Here is an 11005-nt window from a genome sequence, read left to right as displayed (position 1 = left end):
GGTCTCAGCCCCCTGTATATGGCAGAAACCCACAGCTGCTTCCTTCAGACACCCACCAGAGGTGATGCTGTGTTCAGCTTGGAGGTGACCTCGGCCTAAGTGTCATGCATACCCCTTCTGTGGGAATGTGGAGATGACGGTGGAGTCTGGCTGTGCATCAGGCTGACGTTAACTTCACTGAGCAACTTGAGTAACTCAGAAGCCATGAGCCATGACAAAAGTGCTTTGGAAAGAAAACTGAGTTTAATTTCTGTACCTTGGGGGTTTCAAGATCATGCTTGCATCTTCTCGAAGTGCCTGTGATAACCAGGCTTCTCATGTGCCTCCACAGACTGGGGCTTTTCCACTGCAAATGGTTTGGTCGTGGTTGTTCAATGGCGTGCGCTGCAGGTTGGCATCCTGGCAGGGACTTGCAAGAGCCCAGCAGAGGCTGAGGTGGCACCTCCTGGAGGAGAAAATGGCCTCTGTGTTATCTCCTGTCTGTTCCTCAAGTGCAAAACCTGAGTGTGAGGGTACGTAATGCCTGACAGACAGTTGGTGCAGCAAACTGTGGGAGTTGCTAAGCAGCTGTGGAGGTGGAGTGAGCAGTATCCAGCATCGGGACAGTATGGAGTCCATCTGCACAGATACATTTGCAGGTGTCATCTTAGTGAGGTCAGCCCTGACCACTCTAATCTGAGCAATTTATTTTGCAGTGGAGCACCATATTTAGTCAGTGGCTGTGGTTCCTGGAAAGCCCAAACATGGGAGTTTACCCCAAACCTTGCAGATACTACATGTTGAGCCCTAGAAGGTTGTCTGGGAGTAAGGCAGGGCTGGAGATTTCCTTCATGGAGAGACAGCAGTGGAGCATGGGCTCCTTGCATACTTGTTCACTACTTTCCAACCACAGTTCCCCTGGCCCTTGATTTGCTGCCAGACGCCTCTGCCTTGGTTTCCCAGACAGGGGAAGAGGGACTCTGCTCCTACTCAGCACGGAGCAGGGAAAACAGCAGGGTGCAGCTCCCCAGGTGCACTCTGCCATCTGACCGGGAGAGAGACCAACTCCAAGCCAGGACACGTCACTCCCAGTGTGTGGCTGCTCCTCCTTTTCCGGGGGTGCCTATGGACCTGCTTTCAAGGGTCAGGGGAAGATTTCCCCACAATGCTTCCTCATCTCTTAAGTGGGAGTACTGTGTAATACTTGGGTTATGTGGTAATTTGGGCAACTCCTAAAACCCTTTGCTGAGATTGTGGGTAAAACCACCTTCTCTCAAATTACTGGCTTCCCTTTTCAAAAGGAAGAGAGAAGTCAACTCCTAGTTGCTCATCTGGTTTTGCTTTTTACTTTATTTCTATCCCATTATGCTGAACTCAGTGCATTTTTGGTTGCTTCCAGTTCCAAATTGAGATAAATGTGCTGATAACCCTTTGGCACATGCTGTGTCCGCTGCTGGAGAGCAGTGTCTGGCTTGTCCCACAGAGGATGGGGGCTAACCAGGAGCTTCAGGAGGCTGCAGAGGTGGAATTTCACCCCAGCGAGGCTTTCAGGTTGTATTTCAGCCAGCCAGTAGATAGTTACCTGGGATGTTGCAGCCCTTTCCCTTTCCCTCTCCCACTCCCTCTCTCTCTCCTTCTCCCTTTCCCTCTCACTCTTCCTTTTTGTAAGAGAACTTAATTAGTGAGATAGATCTGTGTTTAGACGAGCTGGAGACTCCATCCACTGCCAAAACGGCCTCATGGCACATAATGGGAGAAAACCACCACTAAATGTTTCACATCACACTTTTCCCTCTTCTGTCCAATCCTGTATATTTAGCATTAACTGCACAATATAGGTTTCCTTTTGTTTTAATTGTGTTGAATTCTAGGGAGAAAAAAAGGATTGTCCCTTTGTTTTTCTTTCTACTGTAGCCCCAGCCATCCTGATGACAGGTCTTGTCATTACACGGTGTCATTTTAGATGTTTGCACTGCATCAAAAGCAAACGGAGGAGCCTGCAGTCTAGGCTGTGGGTTGAATAACAATGTTTTTCCAGGAGAAAAAAAAAAAAATCTGTGAAGTTTTTAATGAGAAACATGAGTTTCGCAGAGGCAGCCTGTACACCGCTCCCGAGCCAGCAGAGCGATGGCTCCCATCTCCCTGGGTATCAGCTTTTGTGGCCCTTTGTGTTTCTGAAGGCTGTGAAGTTGTGGAGTCATCTTGGACTTGAAAAGCTGGAGGGCTCATGTTTTCCTGTGCATGGTGGATCTTCTGGGACAACTTTCCAGTTGCATGCTCCTTGCTAAAGCAGAGGTTGGTGATGTGTGGCTGGGAGATGCTGGGGACAGTGTGTGTCTGGAAGGAGAAAGGGGAGTACTGAGGGGCTTAAAATCACTGCACGGGAATCTGCTTTTCCTGAAATGCCTGCATGCTAAAGATGGTGAAAATTGGTGATGCAGGAGAGCATCTTTGTCGGGCATCTGTCTCCCAACCACATTCCTTTCAAGCGAGGAGGGCTGCTGGGGAAGTCTCTGCTCTGCAGACCTCCTGCTGCCTTCCTGACTTCTCAGAAAGGTCATGTGAAGACTGACGTGATCAAAAGGGTTTTTAAAGTGTTATTTAAAGCGTGTTGACTGTTCTGCAGAGGGTTTTGGTCATGCAGAATCGAGAAATTTGACTGCTTGGCAGCCATGAACCAGAACTTCACTGCGGGGTCTCACCAGAGAGGGCATACTGGCAACTGAGGACTTTTATATGGTTGCCTTGCTTGGGTTGGTCTTATCCCTCTTTGATTTTCCTTACAGTGCATGAACACACGCTCTGCTGTTGCCCTCTGAAGTGTGTTGAGGTTTGTGCGTGGTGGTGTTTGTACCAGGGAATCATTTGTGGGGCCTGGGGAAGTGGCCATGCCCAGGAAATGGCTGTGAGTCTGGCTGCTCAGACATGGCCTCTGGGCTCCGTGGAGCTGACTTTGTAGCTGTCTGCATAGTGCTGGATGTGATGCATAATTTGTTGGAACTGGAGGATACCCAAAAAACATCTGGTCGATGTGAAAGAGGCGTAAAACATCCACCAGCAGGTTGAGTTGGGCTTGGGAACTGCCCCAGCACGTGTGGATGCTCTGTAAGGGCTCTCCATTGTCGGAGTTGGTGCTTCTCAAATACCCTCAACACACTTTATGGGCATGATGGATAAAAGCCGTGCCACCCTCTAAATGTTACACCTTGTGATGCAAAGTCCTCCAGCCTCTTGCTGGACGGTTCCTTTCGCTTTGCAACTTCTGAGTTGAAAGAAAGCTGGAAAAACATTTATTTCTACACAAAATCAAGGTCTGTGCATTTCCTTCACCTCAATTTTTGCTGGGTGTTGAAATACAGCAGTCAGTCTTCCCAAACTTGACACCACCCTTCACCACCTCTTCTGAGATGGCTCTGGTCAGGGCCCAGCCACTGGTGTGCCAGCAGGTATTTGGATAACTCCCTGTCCTGGAATTGAGGTCCCTTTCTTCAGAAATGTACTCATAGAGTTTCCAAAAATTATTCTGGAGTAAAATGTCAGCAGAGGAGGCTGATCTGGAATAGCAATTGCTGAATAATTTATTCTGCAATGAGTAGATAATTTCCCTATATGGAGCAGCCCAAATAAGCTCCGAAATTTAAGCTTTATTGGTTTGGGGGCCAGAAAGGGGAGGAAACCGCTAAGTTTTTGTGAAGTTACTGAAGTGAGCTAAGCTGTTTAAGTGTAATAATATTTCTACAATATAAAGTGTGTGTCTGTGGTCTCCGTAGTGAAATTCAATATATATATATGTAAAAGGAAAAGAAAAAAAGGGTGGGTTTATTCTAAATAATGGCTGTAAATGTCAACAGAAGAGGGGAGTCATTCTGGTGCCTTCTCCTGGGGTCTGTGCCCAGCTCCTGAATGGAGGATGGAGAGCAGAAATAGAAAAATGGTGTCACCTTAGAGTTTTTTCCACTTTGGGGAAGCAATTTCAATGCAGAGCCCTTTTCTATCCTTAGAAGTGAAGTTCTCAGAAGGAAGTTTTCAGCAAATTTGCTACTGAGACCATTACCACAAATGCTGTCGAAGTGCTTTGTAAATACAATGTTCATTTAACAACACTGCCAGTGATTTAGAAAGTCAGACTTTATGCTCTCTTAAAAATGAAAGAGCTATAGGCTGCCTCATTCCCTTGGAAGGCATCTGAGGGCCAGGAAAATCATAACTAATAACTTCCCTATAAATTGTAGAGCTGCTATTTTAAGGTCTGGTGTCTCAGGGAGGATCAGGGTGGTGTCCTGCTTCCCTCCATTGCTGTGTGATGCCCTCGTTTGATTCTGGTCCTTGCTAAGCTCGTCCTGCCCTATGCAAAACCAAAATGTGGGAAGAAAACAAGTTAGGAGGTTCTCAGGCTTGGTTTTGCTTTTTTTTTTTATATTGGTAAATTGAGTTTGTGTTTTGATTTGAAGATGGCCCCCTCCTGAGGCAGCTTTAAATGGTAAAATATGCATTGAATGCAATTTATCTTTGTGTATATGGAGACAAAATCCAAAGCTGCTCCCCAGCCTCAGGCTAAGTCCTGGAAAAGCTGCCAATTCAGGAGGGAGGTTATGTCTCAGAAAAGCAGGTCAGCAAGGCGAGCAGATACCTTGAGAGAAAAGGATGTCCATGACTCTGGATCAACTTCTTCCACAAGCAGAGGGCACTCAGGAAGGAGCCCTTAAGCCAGGAGCAACAGGTTAAGGGCTCTGGCATAAGAGCTTTAAGGGTTGGGATTATGTTTTTGTGGAGCTAAGGGCTCTGTGAATCACCACATAAAAAAGGCAATGAAGGGAAGAGCACTGCTCCGCTTGTTTTTGACTGTGATGAAGTTCAGTGATCCCATCATGGTGACACTTGCAAGAAGGGATAAGAGGCAGTTCCTAATTAAAACCCTTTCATGTGCTAGAATCCATTTCCCAGCTGTTGGAAATCTGGGTGGCTTCATTGAAGTCAGGAGATGACCCCAGCTGAGCCTCGTGTGTGAGTTCTGGCATCTCCCATCAGTTTCCTTGAGGCAGCCGAGGTGGTGACAGCACGGGGCCGGGTTTGCTCTGTGGCAGCCTCAACTGATGGCACGCACGAGCCCGGAAGCTCTGGCAAAAGCGAATTTCCTCCCTGTGGATACTTTCTTTCATGCTTGAAAACAACCCTGCGTCTGTTGAGCAAACACCTGAGCTGTAACAAGGAACCATGTTGCTCCTTGTTCAGATATAGCCACTTGTGAGCACAGAGAAAAGAGGGCTGGATGCTTTGGGGATGGTCACAGAAGTGTGTTACTTTTTCTCTCTTGACTGTAGGGATGCTGCACTCACTGTTTCTACCAAAAAGTGTACTGCACATCATCATCTTTCTCACATTTCTGATTGTTGTAAGAAAAGTCTTTATATTCAAGATGGCTATAAGTTATACTGTAGCAGTAAAGAGCAGAGACTTGATGGCATTTTGCCGTTAGTTATTGCGTGGGCAGCACATGTTAGCCAAGATGCAGTGAACTCATCGTCTCTTCAAGCCCCTTTCTGTTGTTTCAGGAGCATCATTTGGATTGGTTTGAGTTGGATCTGACCTGCTAGCAGAGGAATGCAGCTTGCAAGGCTACACCTTAGCAGAGGAAATCAGTCCAAGCTTTAAAACCAGTTGTATTTTCTCCTTTTTTGCCCAAACCGTATGTCTTCAGAGCAAGGGTTGCACGTCTGGATAGATTAAAAACCCATTTGCGGGCAGGTGTTGGAAGGTTGTGGAAGGTGAGGCTGGAAAGGGTGGTCTTGGCTTTGGGGCTGGCAACAAAGACCCAAAAAACCTGGTTCTTAAGAATTGGATGGGCAACAAAGAGCACTCCAGGCTGGGGAGAAAATAGAGAACATTTTGGAATATTTTTGGGTCACAGATTGGGACTAGTTGTCTGGAGCATGGCCTTGGGCCAGCCAACCCCCTGAGCTGGGTAGGGGGAGGGGAAAAACCTCCATTTCAGGCTCCTAGATAAACAAACACCAGAAATCTCGTAAGGGTAATAATGGAAATCACTGGGAAATTGAGTTAATACAAGGGCATCTGTGTAAGTGAATGCTCAGGACAGGGAAATGGCTTTGTCCTTTAACTCTAGTAATGCTGGAGCAGATGGGAAGCGCAGTGTGCTTCACGCATTAGCTGGCTCAGATAAAGAGCAAGGCAGAGGCCAGTCCTCTTGGATGATTAGAGGTTAACACGGATAGAAACCAGCGGATTGACTCTTCATTTGCAGGAGGTGTTGTGGGATCAGAGCAGATGGCAGAGAGAGCGTCCCTCCAGCTTACTCAGCTGCTCAGAGGAGCTTACGGCTCCCTCCAGCACAAACAGCCCCATTGCATCTCCTCTCTCTACAGCTGCAGCTCTTACTTCTTCCCTGGCCTACCCGGAGAGGTGATAGAAGAGTATTTCTCCTAAACCTGTGGTAATTGGTTCCCAAGGCTGTAGGTATGTGTGGGGACCCTTGCAGACATGGTGCATACTCTCCAACTCATCCATATCCCTTTGTTTCGACTCCTCCTGCGGCAGCTCAGCTGCGGGCATGGCTCCTTCCTGGGGTGATATTAATGGTCTTTGTTAGCTCTGTGAGAGTAGAGGTGCTTTTCCAGGATGATAATGACTGGGCAAGGACAGGAGCATGGTGGGGACAGGGAGGAGGGCTGCAGGGGGAAAACGTTTAGCATCAGGAGCGTGGCTGCGTTCTGCTGGGGCAGCATCCTCCTGGCCAGCCGTTGCCTGCCTCCTTCATCCCTGCCAAGGTCTGTCTCAACAGCAGCACCTTTGCCTGCGGTCACAAAACAGAATAGCTTTGGGGAGGAGGGAGGATGGAAACTCATAGCAGCTCTGCTCATTGACTCGCTGCTAGCCCGGGTTCCCTATTTTGCAAGGGAGAAATGGCAATTGATTCAGCCTTACCCTCTTTCTTTTTGTCTGCCAGTGCTCTGAAAAGGCACATTTTATCTGTGTGTGACAACACCTGCCTAGGGTGCCTCTCATTGAGCCGCTGAATCAAAAGAGCAACAAGAAAAGTGGGTTTAATTGCACACATCTTCAGCAGAGTCTTTCTTGCACTGGCAGCACAAAAGGCCAGCCCTGTGCTGGTTAAATGGAGCCCGGGAGGGCTGGGGCAGCCGTACTCTTGTTACTATCGGAGGCAGATGATTCACTTTGCTGGAGCATTGTCATGTGCAAATGAGTTCATGAGCCCATCTCCTTTCCAACTGCAAGGTCAGGGACTGAGCAATTGTCAGCATCAGCCGGCTGGAGGAATTGATCTAGAAGCCGGAAAGCTTTGGGAGATTTTACTAACCTCCGCTTCCCACCGCCCGAGTACACTGACACCTTCCTCCCGTGGGTGTTGTCTACATTACAAATATTGACCGATTTTAAGTTCATGTTTAGAAAACTGCTGTTTCGAGGCATGGAAATGTGACGGAGAATGGCTTATAAATAACACTCGGTGTGGCAATTATTATTCATTGCTAGTTATGGCTTTCACACAGTGGAAAAACAAATGGTTTTTCCACTAGGAGCTGGAGCTGCAGTCCGTTTAATCACTAAAGAGCTTGGAATCACTTTAGTTTAAAATAACTTTCCGCTGTGGTTTGGAAATTTAAAAAAAATATATTTGGGTCATGTTAACCTAGTGTATACAACTTGCTCTGAGAATTTCAGTTTACCTCCTCCACATCTGCTGAGCCCCATAAATATCCATGTATTCATTCCCATTTGGTTTCACGGAGCTCCTGCCTGCCTGAAGATAGAGCTCCCCAAACACAGATTTGGAGTGGGGTTAGCCTGGCTAGAGGTGGAGAATCTTGGGAGCTGAGAACGGAGTACAAGAGCAGTGAGCAGCCAAGCTGCTCTCTGCTGCAGCTGCCCATCTCTGGCTGTGATGCAAGGGGATGTGGGTGGTGCCTTCAGGAAGCTGCGTGGATGGACTTCCCATTATGTTGCTCCTAACAGAGGCTGCCCAAAATATCAGCCTCAGGTACTAGGAGGTTACTTGAGGTTTTGACAGCCAGGTGTGGGTGTGAGTTCTTTATGTACAGTATCCAGGCACATCCCACCAGCGGTCCATGCTCAGGGCATGGATGTGGTGCATGTTTCCCTCTGCTGAGCCATTCCTTGCCCCCCTTCAAGATTTCCACAAAGACAAAGAAAAGCCTGTGGAGGAGATGGAAGAACCGCAGTGCCGTGAAGAAATGCTCCCCATGTTATCCCTGCGTTACTGACCCCCATCCTCTCACACAGCAGTGCCAGTGCGGCATCCTCAGGGTTAGGTCCTGCAGATGGCCACTGCTCTGTGGTGCTTTCCACCCCTGCAGGACTGTGCCAGCACTCTGGGAAAGGCAGGCGACCGCCACACCTGGGAAGAAAGAGCTCATTTTTTCCGAATGGCACAACTTAGTGAATGACAACTGTGACTTCTGTCTGGGCTGCAGTGTGAAATCTGAGGGATGACTGTGAGCAGCAACTGCCAGAGGGAGCAGGGCTGAGCACTCAGGTTCCCAGATAGTGTGGTAGCTGTGGAGTCCTCCTCTCTCTTGCAGGTGTTGGTGCCACAGTTAGGAGAAGGGAGGGGGCTGTGCCTTGGTTTTGCTTGTTTCTGGGGTTTAAATTTCCATTTGGGGGTCTGCCTGTCTCCAGACTCCAGGTATTTCAATGTAACCAGCCTAAATGTTGGCTTTACCTTCAGTGATTTGCTGGAGGACACAAGACAAGGAGTCTTTGCAGCTGGTCTCATGGTGGGTTTGAGCTGCAGGACAGGCTAGTGGTTTCTCCTGATGGTTGGCATGTGGATATCTGGGTTAAAGATGTCCAGTTGAAAGACTCTTTGCTCTTACAGAACTGGAAGAGTTTGCACAATTCCTTTTGGTCAGGTAGGTTTAGAGATCAAAGAATTCTCCATCTTGGCTAAAGATGCTTCTTTTGAGGTATTAATGCTGTTGTCCTAATAGCGAAGTCTCCCGCGCTGGGGCCCCTGCTAAAGGCTTGATCCTTCATAACTGTTTCCCGGGAATTTTTTTTTTTTTTTTTTTTTTTTTTTTTTTTTTTTTTTTTTTTTTTTGTGGATCCATCCTCCTCCCAGCCTGCAGGGTTTATGAGCTCCAAAGAGGAGAGTGCTGCCCAGCTGATAAATTTATAAGTCTCACCAGTGTGGAGCTCAAAAACTTCTGGAAAACAATTCTAGGGTCTGTTTTAATTTAAATCAGAGGTGCTGTGTCTTGCGACAGTAATACAAGGAAGGTCCTCGCTCCAGTGTTTTGTCCCCATCTGATGGGTTGGATGGCTGGGATTAGAAAGAGATGAGCTCATCGTGCCCTGTGTGCCCATGAACATTCATGGCACCTTTCTGTGCTCTTTCTGGGGCAGTTATGAACACTCAGCTCCTTTTGCAACCTCGATCAAAGAGACATCCACTGGGAGGCTTCTGTGGTAAAAGTAGGAGAGGGTGTTCTGGGGCAGGGAGAAGGCGACGTTGTTCTTGGGACAAAGCTAGACTCCAGAGGGGCATAATGAGTCCGTAGTTACAAAGATGGTATTTTATTATTTCTTTTCCATGGTTTTCAAGCCTTGGCACTGTCACTTTTCTGGCAGCAATTCAAACACCAAGTTAGCTTATGTTAAGAACAGAAGATGAAGTCCTAGATAAGCACTGGGCTGTAGGAGTGTCTTAAATTGAAATGTACAGCGAGGACACAGAGGAGAGTATGTCTTTGCTCTCGGTGCTGTGCAGACCCTGTGTCAGTGATCAGGACTGTTTCTCTGTACTGGAGTGCTGGTATCACAGCTCCTAGGACACTTCTTTCTTCTAGGATGTGGGATGAATAGAGAGGAGGGTAAAGTGACAGCTGTACTTTTCCAGGGTTACCCGTAGCTTTTCAGTGATAGCATCAGGGGTTTTTGTGGAGCAGGAGTGTGTGCTTCAATGGATGATGGCGAAACCACACCAAAACCCACCTTTTAGCCACCACTCTTCTCTGGGACAGTGATACCCATCACTGCTGAGCTGCTGTGCTCAGCAGCCATGGGTGCTGTGCTGCAGAACTGGCTGCAGTGTGGTAGCTGCAGTCTGACCTCACATTAATGTAAATATTCACAAATAATGCCTCTGTTCCTGCCAGCTCCTCTCTCTCCCATACCCCCATGTTTAATTTCTGACTCAACTTTTGATAAATGTTTTGTAAAGTTCCTAGTTTATCTTAAATAGACCTGCTGTCACCACAGCTAAAATCTAAACCAACACTTGACTTGGGGCTCGAGTGCCAGATGAACTTGGCAGTTGTTGACATACTGAATGGCCCTGTTTGATGTGCGGACCAGCTCTGAGTTGCGAAGACCTGCTCTTGCAGCAGATGGGAGAGCACAGCTTTTGGGATGCCTGAAAATAGCCTGAGAAGTATCTGGACAAATTTCCTCTCTTGGGAGGCTGGATCAGACCTCAGTTGATATATTTTCAGACTTATACCTGTCTGAAACAGGTCATTTGGTTAAATGAGTTCTTCCAGCCTTACACCAGTTAGCCCCAAGTGGGGTCTGGCCCATGGTCCTGTAAAGTAAGCATTTCAAGGCAGTGTTTATGGCCGGTAATTTGTCCTAGAGTGTTTTATATATGTGTGTGTGTGCCTGCAGGCGTGCATACGAGGATATACATACATACTTGCTCAGGAACGCAGTTTCCAATCCTTTTAACTTGTTCAAAAAGTAAACTAGGGAGAAACTGGCAGTGAGTCGGAGCTGCCTGCCAAGCATTGCAAACCAGAGAAGTGGTAAAACATAAACACTTTGGAGTTTATCCTCAGGATTTATATAGTTTGGCTGCCGGGGGACGGGCTTGTGTGGAGGGGGAGGCTCGTCAGCCCCTGGCCGTGCTGCTCCTGCGGCGCCGAGCCCAGCACCTCCACAGCCGTGCTCCTGCTCCCGGCAGCCTGCGAGCAGCAGGGAAGTGCAGGGCTGTCCATCCCTCCCCTCCTGCTCTGCTGGCCACATGGGGTGG

The sequence above is a fragment of the Corvus kubaryi genome, unplaced genomic scaffold (genome assembly GCF_017639235.1).
Source record: "Corvus kubaryi isolate FWS band 111438036 unplaced genomic scaffold, C.kubaryi_AGA036_p1.0 37334, whole genome shotgun sequence".
NCBI lineage: Eukaryota > Metazoa > Chordata > Aves > Passeriformes > Corvidae > Corvus > Corvus kubaryi.
Note: the sequence above shows the minus strand (reverse complement) of the source record.